The sequence below is a fragment of the Bos mutus genome, chromosome 3, assembly GCF_027580195.1.
Source record: "Bos mutus isolate GX-2022 chromosome 3, NWIPB_WYAK_1.1, whole genome shotgun sequence".
In the NCBI taxonomy this organism is placed as follows: Eukaryota; Metazoa; Chordata; class Mammalia; order Artiodactyla; family Bovidae; genus Bos; species Bos mutus.
In genome coordinates, this window is record NC_091619.1 from 91115680 (window position 1) to 91130033 (window position 14354).

Below are 14354 nucleotides of genomic sequence, written 5' to 3' on the forward strand. Positions count from 1 at the left end.
ATAGTCCCCTTCATGGATCACTGCCTTGTTGAGGTGGAGGTGCTTGCATAACTCAATGAAGTTATGAGCCATGCCGTGCAGGGCCACCCAAGACAGACGGGTCATAGATCTGCTAAAACGTGGTCCACTGGAGGAGGGAATGGCAAACCACTCCAGTGTTCTTGCCAGGAGAACCCCATGAACGATAAAAAAAGGCAAAAAGATATTACATCGGAAGATGAGCCCCCCTGAGGATAGGTGTCCAATATGCTACTGTTCAAGAGTGGAGGGCAATTACTAACAGCTCCAGAAAGAATGAAGCAGCTAGGCCAAAGTGGAAAAGATGCTCAGTTGTGGATATGTCTAGTGGTAAAAGTAAAATCCGATGCTGTAAAGAAAAATACTGCACAGGCACCTGGAATGTTAGGTCCATGAATCAAGGTAAATTGGAAGTAGTCAAACAGGAGATGGAAAGAGCAAACATTGACGTCTTAGGAATCAGTGAACTAAAATGGACTGGAGTACATTTTTATGCCAATTTAATTTAGATGACCATTATATCTACTCCTGGCAGCTCAGATGGTAAAGAAACTGCCTGCAATGCAAGAGACCTGGGTTTGATCCCCAGGTCAGGAAGATCCCCTGGAGAAGGAAATGGCAACCCACTCCAGTTTTCCTGCCTGGAGAATTCCATGGACAGAGAAGCCTGGCAGGCTACAGTCCATGGGGTCACAAAGAGCCGACAAAACTAACACTTTCTTTCTTTCTTTTCTTTCACTGTGGGCAAGGATCCCTTAGAAGAAATGGAGTAGCCCTCATAACCAACAAAAGAGTCTGAGATGCAACACACGGGTGCAATCTCAAAAACAGCAGAATGACCTCGGTCTGTTTCCAAGGAAAGCCACTCAACATCACAGTAACCCAAGCCTATGCCCTAACCAAAATCAGACTGATTGCATTCTTTGCAGCTAAAGATGGAGAAGCTCTATATAGTCAGCAAAAAGAAGACCTGGAGATGACTGTGGCTGAGATCATCAGCTCCTTACAGCAAAATTCAGGCTTAAACTAAAGAAAGTGGGAAAAACCACTAAGCCACTCAGGTATGACCTAAATCAAATCCCTTATGGTCATACAGTGGAGGTGCTAAAAAGATCCAAGGGATTAGATCTGGGAGACAAAGTGTCTGAAGAACTATGGAAAGAGGTTCATAACATTGTACAGGAGGTGGTGACCCAAACCATCCCTAAGTAAAAGAAATGCAAGAAAGTAAAGTGGTTGTCTGAGGAGGCTTTACAAATAGCTGAGGAAAGAAGAGAAGCAAAAGGCAAAGGAGGAAGGGAAAGATATAACCAAGTGAATGGAGAGATCCAGAGAAAAGTAAGAAGAGATAAGAAGGCCTTCTTCAATAAACAATGCAAAGAAATAAAGGAAAACCATAGAATGGCTAAGACTAGGGCTCTCTTCAAGAAAATTGGAGATATCAAAGGAACATGTCATGCAAGGATGGGCATGATAAAGGACAGAAACAGTAAGGACACAACAGATGCAAAAGAAATTAAGAAGAGGTGGCAAGAACACACAGAAGAACTATACAAAAAAGGTCTTAATGATGCATATAACCACAATGGTGTGGTCACTCACCTAGAGCCTGACGTCCTGGAGTGTGAAGTCAAGTGGGCCTTAAGAAGCACTATTACCAACAAATCTAGTGGAGGATGGAATTCCAGCTGAGGTATTTCAAATCCTGAAGGATGATGCTAAAGTGCTGTACTCAAGATGTCAGCAAATTTGGAAAACCCAGCAGTGGCCAAAGGACTGGAAAGGATTAGTTTATATCCCAATTCCAAAGAAGGGCAGTGCTAAAGAATGTTCAAACTACTGGACAATTGCACTAACTTCCCATGCTAGAAGGTTACGCTCAAGATCCTTCAAGGTAAGCTTCACCAGTATTTGAATCGAGAACTTCCAGATGTATAAGCTGAGTTTAGAAAAGGCAGAAGAACCAGAGACCAAATTGCCAGCATTTATTGGATAATAGAGACAGCAAGGGAATTTCACAAAAAAACATCTACTTCTGTTTCATTGACTATGTGAAAGCCTTTGACTGTGGATCACAACAAACGGTGGAAATTTCTTAAAGAGATGGGAATACCAGACCATCTTACCTGTCTCCTGAGAAACCTGTATGTGGACCAAAAATAACAGTTAGAACCTTATCTGTAACAACTGACTGCATCAAAATTGGGAAAGGAATACAACAAGGCTATATATTGTCACCCTGTTTATTTAACTTATATGCAGAGTACTTCATGCAAAACACTGGACTGGATGAATCACAAACTGAAATTAAAATTGTTGGGAGAAATAGCAACAACCTTAGATATGCAGATGATACCATTCTAATGGCAGAAAGTAAAGAGGAACTAAGAGTCACCTGATGAGGGTGAAAGAGGAAAGTGAAAAAGCTGGCTTAAAACTCAACATTCAAAAAACGAAGTTCATGGTATCCAGTCCCATCTCTTTATGGCAAATAGAATGGGAAAAAGTGGAAGCTGTGACAAATTTTTTCTTCTTGGGCTCCAAAATCACTGTGGATGGTGACTGCAGTCCTGAAATTAGAAGACACTTGCTTCACGGAAGGAAAACTATGACAAACCTAGACAGCATATTAAAACATATCACTTTGCCAACAAAGGTCCGTATAGTCAAAGCTATGGTCTTTCCAGTAGTCATGTACAGATGTGAGTGTTGAACCATAAAGAAGGCTGAGAGCCAAGAATGGATGCTTTCAAATTATGAGAGTCCCTTGGACAGCAAGGAGATCAAACCAGTCAATCTTGAAGGAACCAGTCAATCTTGAAGGAAATCAACTCTGAATATTCACAGGAAGGACTCAAGCTGAATCTGAAGCTACAATACTTTTGGCTATGAGATGCAAAGAGCCGACTTACTGGAAAAGACTCTGATGCTGGGAAAGATTGAAAGCAAAAGTAGAAGAGAGCGGCAGAAGATGAGATGGTTAGATAGCATCATGGATTCAATGGACATGAACTTGGGCAAACTCCAGGAGACAGGGAGGCCTGGCATGCTGCAGTCGATGGGGTAACAAAGAGCCAGACACAACTTAGCGACTGAACAACAGTACGATCGTATCAGCAGGGAGGCCTTCGGGTGTCATAAGGGTAGAGCCTTTATGAATGGGATTTATGCCTTATAAAGAGGCTCCAGAGAGACCCTGAGCCCTTCCACAATGTGGGCCCACAGCAAGAAAGCACTGGCTATGAACCAGGCAGAGGATACTCAAAAAAGGTGACCATGCTGATGCCTTGATCTTGGACTTGCAGTCACTAGAACTATGACAAATAAATTCCTGTTTTTTTGAGTCACCCAAGTGTGGTATGTTCAAACAGCAGTACAAACAGACTGGGATGGGGGCAAACTATTAAAGCATAGCATGTCCTTTTATTAAGTAACTAAAACAAGATTCAAAACTAAACATTTTTATTTTACGTCTTAGGATGCAGAAATAACCCCTAAAAAGACTGTGTCTCAATGGCCATTCCATCTCTGCGTCTATCTAAATTTTCTCTCATTACTTGAAAAAAAGGTCTGAAGTCTTAAAAATTCAAGTATTTCCAGTCTGGAAAAACCAGTTCCCTTGTAGATATATAACATCAAAGAGCAGGGAGAAAAAAAAAAAGAAAAGCTAGCAAATTGAGATAGCTGGACTTGATTTACAGTTGGATTAGATTTTAATATTCCAAGAAAGAACTCCTAGTGACTTTAGGAAATAAAATGCTGCTGCTGCTGCTGCTGCTATTATATCAGCACTTACTGAGCTCTTACTATGCTGAGAACTTCACATACTTGGACTCATTTGATCTTAATAAGAACCCTATAAGGGTAAGAGAGGTCAAACAGCTTGCTCAAGGTCACACAGCTAGTAAGTGGCTGAGCTAGGTAGGGAAGCAGATTCCTGCTGCCAAAGCCTACACTCCCAGCTCCTAAGTTATATGGCTCCTCTTGTTACAGGAAAAATACAAACATTCAACAGCTCAGTTTTCGCTGGGCCTTCACCAATTCATCAGCATCTGATGCATCCCAGATGCTTCCTCGGCTCCCTATGTCCTTTTAAAGAATCACAGGCAATTCCAATGCATTTAAGCAAAATTAATGTTTAATTTATAGGTTGGGAAGGACGTAATGACTTACTGAGCACTTACCATGCTAGGGTCTTTACATACCTTATCTCATTTAATCCCCACAACTGCTCCACAGACAGACAATATTCTCACCATTTTCTAGGTGAGACAATTGGACTCAGGCAAAGTTTATATCTAATGAATGACAAAGCCAAGGTGTGAACCCAGGTTTGGGTATCTCCAAAGACTATGCTCTTTCTCCTGTACACTGGGGATGGGAGACTCTGAGGCTCTCTATATCATGTTCCCCACAAAGGGGCAGGGTTGAGAACTCAGGTAGGTGCTGAGGGGGCAGACTACAGGAATGAAAGAATAATATGTCATATTAAATTAATCAGTGTTGGCTTCCTGGAGACATGCTATGTGAGTTGTTTCAAAGGAGAGGAGGGAGGGGCAGAACTGATAGAGAAGCACCCAGGCAGCAAGAAAGGAGTATGGAAAATGTACAAAATCTAAAAGTCCTTGATACAACCATCTGTATCATTACCAAGCTCTTAGAATATAGGCAAGTGAAATACATTTAAGCCAATCTTACTATGTTTGCAGAAAGTAAACCTCTCAACAGTATGTACATGTCAAAAGAATTAACAATTCTCTTTCAGATGTCGGTTCAAACTAGGACAGGTTATTAATGCTTTAACATAGCTGATCTCTAACAAATGGTCATTTGTTGGATGATGTAAAAAGAGCTGGCAATTTCCCGTGGCAGCTTTTACTGGTAAGTCCGTATTTCAACACCACTCCCGGCTGCCAACAAGTATCAGTTTCAGCAGAAATTCAGAGTAAAATTCCTGCAGGTTTGGGTTGGGGCACCTAATGTGGGGAGAGCTCACTGCTAGAGTCCATATACAGCGAACATGGTTTTTCTGAAATTTTTAGTATGTTTCCATAAGCATATAACCTTTCAAAACAAACAAACACTAATAAGAAAATAAGAAAAATTTTCTCTAAAAACTACATCTGTCTAGGCATATCAATTTATAATCCTGAAGTAACCATTAAACGTCAGTCATTTAAGAACTCGGCATTATTTCCCAAAAGTTCTTGTTATTTCTTGAAGCTAGAATCTAGATGAAACATTAGTTTTCCTTCCTACATTACGTTAGATGGAAGCTCATAGAATGCAAGTGTAATTATTTTTCTGCCCACTCATTCTGAGAAAGAAAATGCTGCCCACACCAGATGCCCTCACTGCTGCTCAGCTTTTCCTCCATTATCTCTAGTTAGTTCCTTATTCAACAGTGCATGGAACACTGCTCTTAATATTTTCTCCAAGCTCTGAACTCTATTCTAAGAACTTTGTCAACCTCCTCCGTACCTCAAAATGCCCCTGAGTATTTATCTGCCCTCTCAAAGAAAGAAGTATCCCTCCCTCCTTGCTAAGGCTAACCTTCCTTCCACATGTGTTCATGATGTCATCCTCTCCTCCGGGACCTTCTTCAATTATATTGTGGCAATGAACTCTGAGCTTCCCTGGTGGCTCAGTCGGTAAAGAATCGGCCTGAAATGCAGGAGACTACCTGCGATGCAGGAGACCTGGGTTCGATCCCTGGGTCAGGAATATCCCCTGGAGAAGGAAATGGCAACCCACTCCAGAATTCTTGCCTGGGAGATCCCATGTACAGAGGAGCCTGGTGGGATATGGTTCACGGGGTCTAAACCACCACCACCAATGAACTCTACCATCTTTGACAGACCTCCTACTTTACAGCTTCCAGGTAGCAACAATTTCACTCCAAACACTCCAGGCAACTGCCATGTAACAACATCCTTTTTTCTTACTGCCAACACTTGGGCTATCCTTTTTGCTTAACTTAGATGGTGGTATCATCCATCCTCCTAATTGCTCTCTCTGCCTCTGATTTCTTCCTTTCTAATTCATCAGGTCTAATGCAGCAACTTCATCCTCTAAAATGCAGTTCTGACTTTTCTTTTCTACTCAAAAAGTTTTAATGGATAGATTATATATCAAATCACTTTCAAAGTTCATAGTATAGCCCTGTAAAAAGCTACTTCTTATCCCTCACATCTCTTAACTGTAACAGGCTCTCTCCAAGGACAGAAACATAGCATACAATATAGCTACCATTTACTGAATGCTTACTAAGCATCACTCATTCATCTGCTGCTCATTTTTATTATCTATTTTATTGAAGGCCTACCTGGTATCAGGTATTATTCTGGGTACTGTGAATACAGCAGTGAACCTAAGAGGCAAATGTTCTGCGTTCATGCAGTTTACAACTCTAGTGGGGGTAGACAATAAGCAAATAAATAAGATATGGTATATCAGATGGAGGTAAGTGCTAAAAAAAAATATGTCAGAAAAGGACAATAGGGAATGGTAATGAGGTGTGATTTAAAAGTGTGGCCAGGGAAAGTCTCACTGAGAAGGTGACAGTTGGGCAAAAATCCAAAGGAAATAAAAGGACCAGCCATGAGGATATCTGAGGGATGACAATCCCAGGCAGTAGAAAGCTCCTGAACTGGGAACACCCCATGTTCAAGCAATAGCAAGGCGGCCAGTGTGACTGGAGCCAAGCGAGGAAGAGGTAGTAAGAAAGACGACTAGGGCCAATTATGTGGTGTGAGAGTAAGAACTCTAACTTTTATTCTGTGAGTTGAAAGTCACTGAATGGTTTTGAGCCGAGAAGGGTGAGAATCTGAGTTTTAAAATGATCACTCCAGCGGGTGTGCGTGAAGAAGAACCTACAGGGGGCAAGGTTAGAAGTGGAGATCAGGCAAAAATGATGGAGAACCAAGGTGGCAGTAGAGGAAAGGATTTGCTGGTGGATGAGACTGCGGAGGGTAAGAAAAAGAAGAGTCAACATAGATGCAAACTATTACATTTAGAATAGATAAACAACAAGGTCCTATTGTATAGCACAGAGAACTATATCCAGTCTCTGGGATAAACTGTAATGGAAAAGAACTTTTAAAGAAGGTATATATGTGTACAATGAGTCACTTTGCTATATAGCAGAGATTGGCACAACATTGTAAGTCAACTATACTTCAGTTTCAAAAAACAAAAAGAAGAAGAGCCAAGCATGACCTCAAGGATTTTAGACTGAGGAACTGGTAAGACAGAAGAGCAATTTACCAAGATGGAGAAGACAGTGGAAGGAGAACACAATTAAAGGGGAGTGGAAGGAAGATCAACAGTTTGGATCCAGACATATTAGCTTTGAGAAACCTATTAAGTATACAGGTAAACTCATTAGTTAAGCAGCTGAATATATACCTGGAGTTCAGTGTTTGAGTTCACACTGAAGATACCTGGGCATCATCAGTGTAGACTTGGTTTGAAAAGCATGAAATTAGATGAGAGCCCCAAAGAGTGAATATAGACAGAACTGAGCCATAGAGCACACCAATATTTACATACTTAGAGATAAGAAAAAAAAAATGGGAAGAGAGGCCAAGAAGGAACAGCCCATAGGAGGAAGAAAGCCTAGAAGAGTAATATTATAAGGGCTGGGAATTAACCACTGAAGCTAGCAGCACAGTGAATACTTGTGACCTTGACAAGAACCGTTATGGGATAATGATGAGCTGACAAAAGCTGACTGGAGTAGGTTCAAGAAAGCCTGGGATGAGATGAAGTGGAGACAGTGGGTACAGTTAGGTCTTCTGAGGACATGTAGCCATACACTGAACCATGGACTTCACAGGTTAATTAGGAGATCATTATTTCTCTTAATCTGCAGATGAATCCTATGAAATAGGTACCGTTTATTACTTCCATTTACAAATGTAAAAAACAAAGCTCAGAGAAGTGAAATAATTTTTAAGGCCAAAATCTGTGAGTGGCAGGACCAGGACTCTAAATCCAAGTTTGTGTAATTCCAAAGCATAAGGCTAGCCACAGTGATGGAGCCTCTCAATCTTTGGGAAGAAGCAGCTGGGACCTAGTCGTAGTCCCAAAGATTCCCCAGTTCTTTGACAAGGTTTTATAACTCGAAAGCCAGTCTTTTGGGGACACCAAGGCAGGCCCCCATTTTCCTCTGTGAACTTGTCAGTGCTTAATCAATGAAGTCATCACTGCACTGACCTGAGTTAGGGAGCACAGGTCCTTCTGGTCATTATGTCCACCACCCAGGTGGCTTCTTCACCCCTAGGGCCATCTTTCACCTTGAAGGCAAAAATACCACCAATTTTCTTCACAAACTGCTCTCCTTCCTGGAAAGAAAAACAACACAGAGTTATATTAAGTTCATTCCTCTGGCTTTCTCCCCAAATTAAATGTTTAAATAGATACATGACGTGAGCGGCTGGATCAACATGCAGTCCCCAGGCTCCCTTAGGATCTTTCACCCAGAAAAATCCAAAAGGCAACTAGGCAGCAACTCCTTCATCTGCCAGATCTTCTGATGAAAATGGCTTTCTGCTCAACCGGTGGAAGGACGGGGGGATGGGGGAGTGGGTGGCACAGCAGCACTTTCTATTGAAATAGGCTTCATTTGTCTCAATAATGTCTGAAAAATTCACTCAGCCTCTCAAAATGTAGCAACCCTAACTCTTCTATTTTTTGTGTTTGTGTGCAAGTAAATTTCACATATATTTTTGGTGTTTCACAATCAGAATTTAAAGATAAGTGTTTTAACTGATTTCCTGGGTTTGTATGAAGAATTACACAAGTAATATCCCATCCATCAACTACTTTTGGATCTTGGGAAATGAGGCTGGAAAAATAACCTCAGATCCATATCTCTGTAGGGTGGTTTCCTTTTTCCTTCCTTCTCCTTCCAACATTACTATCTAATTTTAGAGCATACTTATCAGCCCCCCAAAAACCCATATCCATTAGCAGTCACCCTCTACCATTGCCATTCTCTCCTCCTTCTAGCCCCTGGCAACCACTAATCTACTTTCTGTCTTCACTGATTTGCTTATTCTGGATATTTCACACAAATGCAAACATATATGTTCTTTTGTGACTGGCTTCTTTCACTTAGCATAATGCTTTGAAGGTTCATCCACACTGAAGCATGTATCAGTAATTAATTACTTGTCATGACCAAAGAATATTCCATTGTACAGACACAGTACATTTTGCTTAGCCTCTCATCTTTGATGGCTGTGCCCCCTTTTTAGCTATTATAAATAATACTGCTATGGACTTTTGTGTGTAAGTTTTGACATGGACATAAGCTCTAATTCCTCTAGGGCATATATTTAGAAGTGAATTTTGGATCATAAGGTGATGTTTAACTTTTTGAGGAACTATCAAACTGTTTTCTAAAGTGGTTGCACCACATTACAATCCTACCAGCAGTCAATGAAGGTTCCGATTGCTCCACATCCTTACCAATATTTATGTCTGTCTTTATCTTAGTCATCTTAGTGGGTGTGTAAATCTTTTTCTTCTACATAGATGACACTCCTGAACTATCTAGAATCAACCCTGAGTCTTAGGACTTCAAAGAAGCTATTATAAAAATATTTAGTGTAGGCCTACTTATCTCAACAGCCATTGAGGCAAATCTTACAAGTGAGTGTTCTGAAATCAACTACCAACATTTCCTAGTTAAATAAAGAAACCAAAATGATTGTCAGATTTTTAAAGTGAAGAGAAATTCTCTTATTTTGGCTTCCCTTAGAAGATCTCACTCAAATTATTTTAACATTAAGAAAAATTAATAACAATAATCTTTTGGGGGCTATAAAGTTTACAAGCACTTATTTATAAACATTATTTCTTTACTTTTCATGAAACCCTGTAAGTAGTTGGAGAGGTATTAATATTCTCCATTCCCACCCAGCTTCATAAACTCAAGTCTCAGTTCACGTGCTAAGTCCTCTGGAAAGGCTTTTCTGTCTCTACTGGACACTTCAATAGCTCTTTGCACATGCAACCATGTGCAAGTTTCTTGTTAAAACAGATTCCGCACCCCCCCGCCCCGCCCCCAGGAAAATTTTTTCTTGTCTGTTTCCCATTTAACTCTACGTTCCCTGAGAGACAGGGACATATGACAAGTAAAGCAATACAACCAGAACTCAATCTCGGGTTGGTTTAACTTCAAATTCAGTGCACTTTCTATTTTTTCATACCAAAGGCAAATTAGGTTACATCCATACTTCCTAACTTTAGCCTATAAAAGTCGTTTCTGTCACCATACATAAATTAAAAGAAAGTTCAAAGTCTTTCCCACATTCATTGAAATCCTTTATCCCTCAAGGTTCTGTGGAGGTAATCTGGAAAAGTAGATTAGCAATACTGGTGTGCTGGACCACCCAAAGAGCCACACCTCCTCTGGAAGCCAATGACCCATGAACTTCCAGCTGCATCTATGCCATCTGTTTGCACAATGCCTCAGGAATAGTTATGGCAGACAGCAACAAATTAGAGCAGGAGAACACAGCAAACGTTTAGGAATTCCACCTGAATACTTAGAAATTCCTCCCACTTCCTTAAGATAGATGTAGATTAATTTTGCAGTTGCTGTTACTTTTGAAAAGCAACAGATCCTCTTAAAAATCATATCCTTTGGTCAATAAAACATTTTCATTTGAAGAGGAAATGAGAGAGGGTAAGGAAAAGGACAAGGAGGACAGAGTTAAAAGCGTAAAGAAACTACACATCTCTTGCGAAACTGGAGACCACGAATACCAAGAAAGTTCTAAGTGCCTCCTTGCTTGAAGAAAAGCACTTCTGAGTAGCAAAAGGTCAAGGAGTAGGTCCTGTACTAAAACTTAATGGGAACAAGAAATTAAGACAGAATTCAAAGAAGGACAATGGAGTACTGCTAATGGGGACAAAAGTGGAAATAAAATCTCTTGCCAGGCTTCTTTTGCTAAAGCAGACAATGTATGAATTGACAAAAGATTCCAATACTTTCACTTTCTAGTGCTGCAAACATTTAGGAAACTGACAATCGTGGGAAGGAGAGAAAAAATAAGGGGACAAGGTCCACACAAGAGAGGTTATAGGGGGAGAAGAATTAAAATGGGAGCAAGAGGCATACACTTGAAAATCTAAAAAAGACTGTGAAATAAAAACAACACTGTTTTGTTAATTCTAGTAATGAAGTACTCAATCATTGACATACAGCCGTACCAGATACTCTCTAAACTTTTTTTTTGGACAGAATAATGTTGAAAAAAATGGGACAACCTGGCAGAAGTAACTATTCTATGGGTTACTCTGCAGGCAAATATTGGTGGCATGAAAAAACTTTTTTCAGGCCTTAGAGAGTCCAACTGCATTTTAATAGACACTTGTAATGAAAGAAATTTAAAAAACAATACGGAGATATAATTTCCTACTAATGCTCATGAATTGTCATTGAGTTTGTAAATTAGTACCCCTTTTTTGGGGTGGATATACTGGCAATTTGTATCGAAAGCTAGACATACATATCACACAACCTAACAATTCCCCCTTGTAATTATTTGTGCTAACCTGATCAGGGCATTAAGTACTCAAAGATGAGTACAAAAGGAAATTTATTATACCTTTATTTTTTGCAAGATTTAGATACAACCCAATGTTCATCAGAGGAGGCTAGTTAAACAGATTATGATACCTATATTCAAATGTGTACTTCAGTTCAGTTCAGTCGCTCAGTCATGTCCGACTCTTTGCGACTCAATGAACCGCAGCACGCCAGGCCTCCCTGTCCATCACCAACTCCCATGGTCTACCCAAACCCATGTCCATAGAGTCGGTGATGCCATCCAACCATCTTATCCTCTGTCGTCCCCTTCTCCTCCTGCCCTCAATCTTTCCCAGCATCAGGGTCTTTTCAAATGAGTCAGCTCTTCTCATCAGGTGGCCAAAACATTGGAGTTTCAGCTTCAACATCAGTCCGATGAACACCCAGGACTCCTTGCAGTCCAAGGGACTCTCAAGAGTCTTCTCCAACACCACAATTCAAAAGCATCAATTCTTCAGCACTCAGCTTTCTTCACAGTCCAACTCTCACATCCATACATGACCACTGGAAAAACCATAGCCTTGACTAGACGGACCTTTGTTGGCAAAGTAATGTCTCTGCTTTTTAATATGCTGTCTAGGCTGGTCATAACTTTCCTTCCAAGGAGTAAGTGTCTTTTAATTTCATGGCTGCAATCACCATCTGCAGTGATTTTGGAGCCCAGAAAAACAGCCACTGTTTCCACTGTTTCCCCATCTATCTGCCATGAAGTGATGGGACCAGATGCTATGATCTTAGTTTTCTGAATGTTTAGCTTTAAGCCAACTTTTTCACTCTCCTCTTTCACTTTCATCAAGAGGCTTTTGAGTTCCTCTTCACTTTCTACCATAAGGGTGGTGTCATCTGCATATCTGAGGTTATTGATATTTCTCCTGGCAATCTTGATTCCAGCTTGTGTTTCTTCCAGTCCAGCGTTTCTCATGATGTACTCTGCATACCAGTTAAATAAGCAGGGTGACAATATACAGCCTTGACGTACTCCTTTTCCTATTTGGAACCAGTCTGTTGTCCCATGTCCAGTTCTAACTGTTGCTTCCTGACCTGCATACAGGTTTCTCAAGAGGCAGGTCAGGTGGTCTGGTATTCCCATCTCTTTCAGAATTTTCCACAGTTTGTTGTGATCCACACAGTCAAAGGCTTTGGCATAGTCAATAAAGCAGAAATAGATGTTTTTCTGGAACTCTCTTGCTTTTTCGATGATCCAGTGGATGTTGGCAATTTGATCTCTGGTTCCTTTGCCTTTTCTAAAACCAGCTTGAACATCTGGAAGTTTACAGTTCACGTATTGCTGAAGTCTGGCTTGGAGAATTTTAAGCATTACTTTACTAGCATGTGAGATGAGTGCAATTGTGCGGTAGTTTGAGCATTCTTTGGCATTGCCTTTCTTTGGGACTATGGGGTCATTAAAACCAATGGTAAGGTTTTACATTTATGGGCAGGGAATATACTATGAAGAAATAAAAGCTGGTTATAAAACAACAGGTAGACCAATGCAGGTGTATCCTTGCAAGATGGTGGCAAAATAGGTCTGCAAGCTGCTGAGCCAGTGCCTGCCTGCTGGGAACAATCAGCCCTAGCCCTCTCTACCTGAAGAAGACTGGTGATCATTATGAAAATCCTAGAAATGCAGGGTACTTTGTCAAGACACGTCAATCACATTAGCTATTCAGTACAATCACACCCACAGCACAATCACCTTAAGATGTTAAGAAATCCTTTGTGCTACAGTAAGGGAGTTTCGAGATATGCACATAGGTTGTCTTCACAATGCTCCCCTAACATAAGTGAAATGCACACCTCAAATATTTTGAATCATTTTCTTTATTTCAGCCCACTAGTTAGCTTCATAGATGGGTAATTGTAATTACATGACTCTTGCTGTAATTGCCTTGTTGGTCGCAAAATTAAAATCAATTATGAAACACCAAGATGTCTTTAAGTTTGAAACAATGAAGTAGATCTCTAATTTTGCCTGAAGAGAACAGCTCTCTTTTTGGAGAAAGAGTTACTGTTAGATTGCTCTAGTGTGATTATTATCTATCAAGAACTAATTACTGTACATAAACACAGGTCCACATATGTAATATAAATTTAAAAACTCATGTATTGTATGATCCTAGTTATGGGGAAATTGTATGTTCATATACACAGAGAGCTGTCTGAAAGAATATCAGTTACTGTTAACACTTTAGTGAGCTCTTAGTAATGGCATTTCAGGAGATTAAAAATTTTTTTCTCTGTATGTTTCTGTATGATTCTTTTAATCAGCTCATTTTTAAAACAAGAAAAACAGATTTTAAAACTTTGAGACTCAAGCACAAAAAAATTATTTTTAAAAGGACTTTTGATATTAGGTACCCTTGCATATACATGTGCTCAGTCCTGCCTGACTCTCTGTGACCTTGTGGACTGTAGCCCACCAGGCTCCTCTGTTCATGGGATTATCCAGCTAAGAATATTGGAGTGGGATGCCATTTCCTCCTCCAGGGGGTCTTCCCAACCCAGGGATCAAACTTGCATCTCCTGTTTGGCAAGTGGATTCTTTGCCATTGGCAGGTGGATTCTTTACCACTGAGTCACATGGGAAGTCACTTTTAAGGCTCCTTTAATTATTATTCTTTTGAATGGTTCTAGGTAAGACCTTTTTATTCAGAAAGAAATTACACTGAAATAAATTAGAATCACTTTACATAACTGAAACTTGGAGATTTATAAATTTCTGAAATATACTCTT

The 14354-nt window shown here is 40.2% G+C and overlaps 1 long non-coding RNA gene across 1 annotated transcript in view; it reads right to left on the reverse strand.

Moving 5' to 3' along the window:
* The window catches only part of LOC102283293 (uncharacterized), a 68502-nt gene that overhangs the window by 7730 nt on the left and 46418 nt on the right, over positions 1-14354 (reverse strand). Inside the window, exon 7 of the long non-coding RNA XR_011463718.1 lies at positions 8236-8363. This is a non-coding gene — a long non-coding RNA (uncharacterized lncRNA). The remainder of the gene's footprint in view (positions 1-8235; positions 8364-14354) is intronic.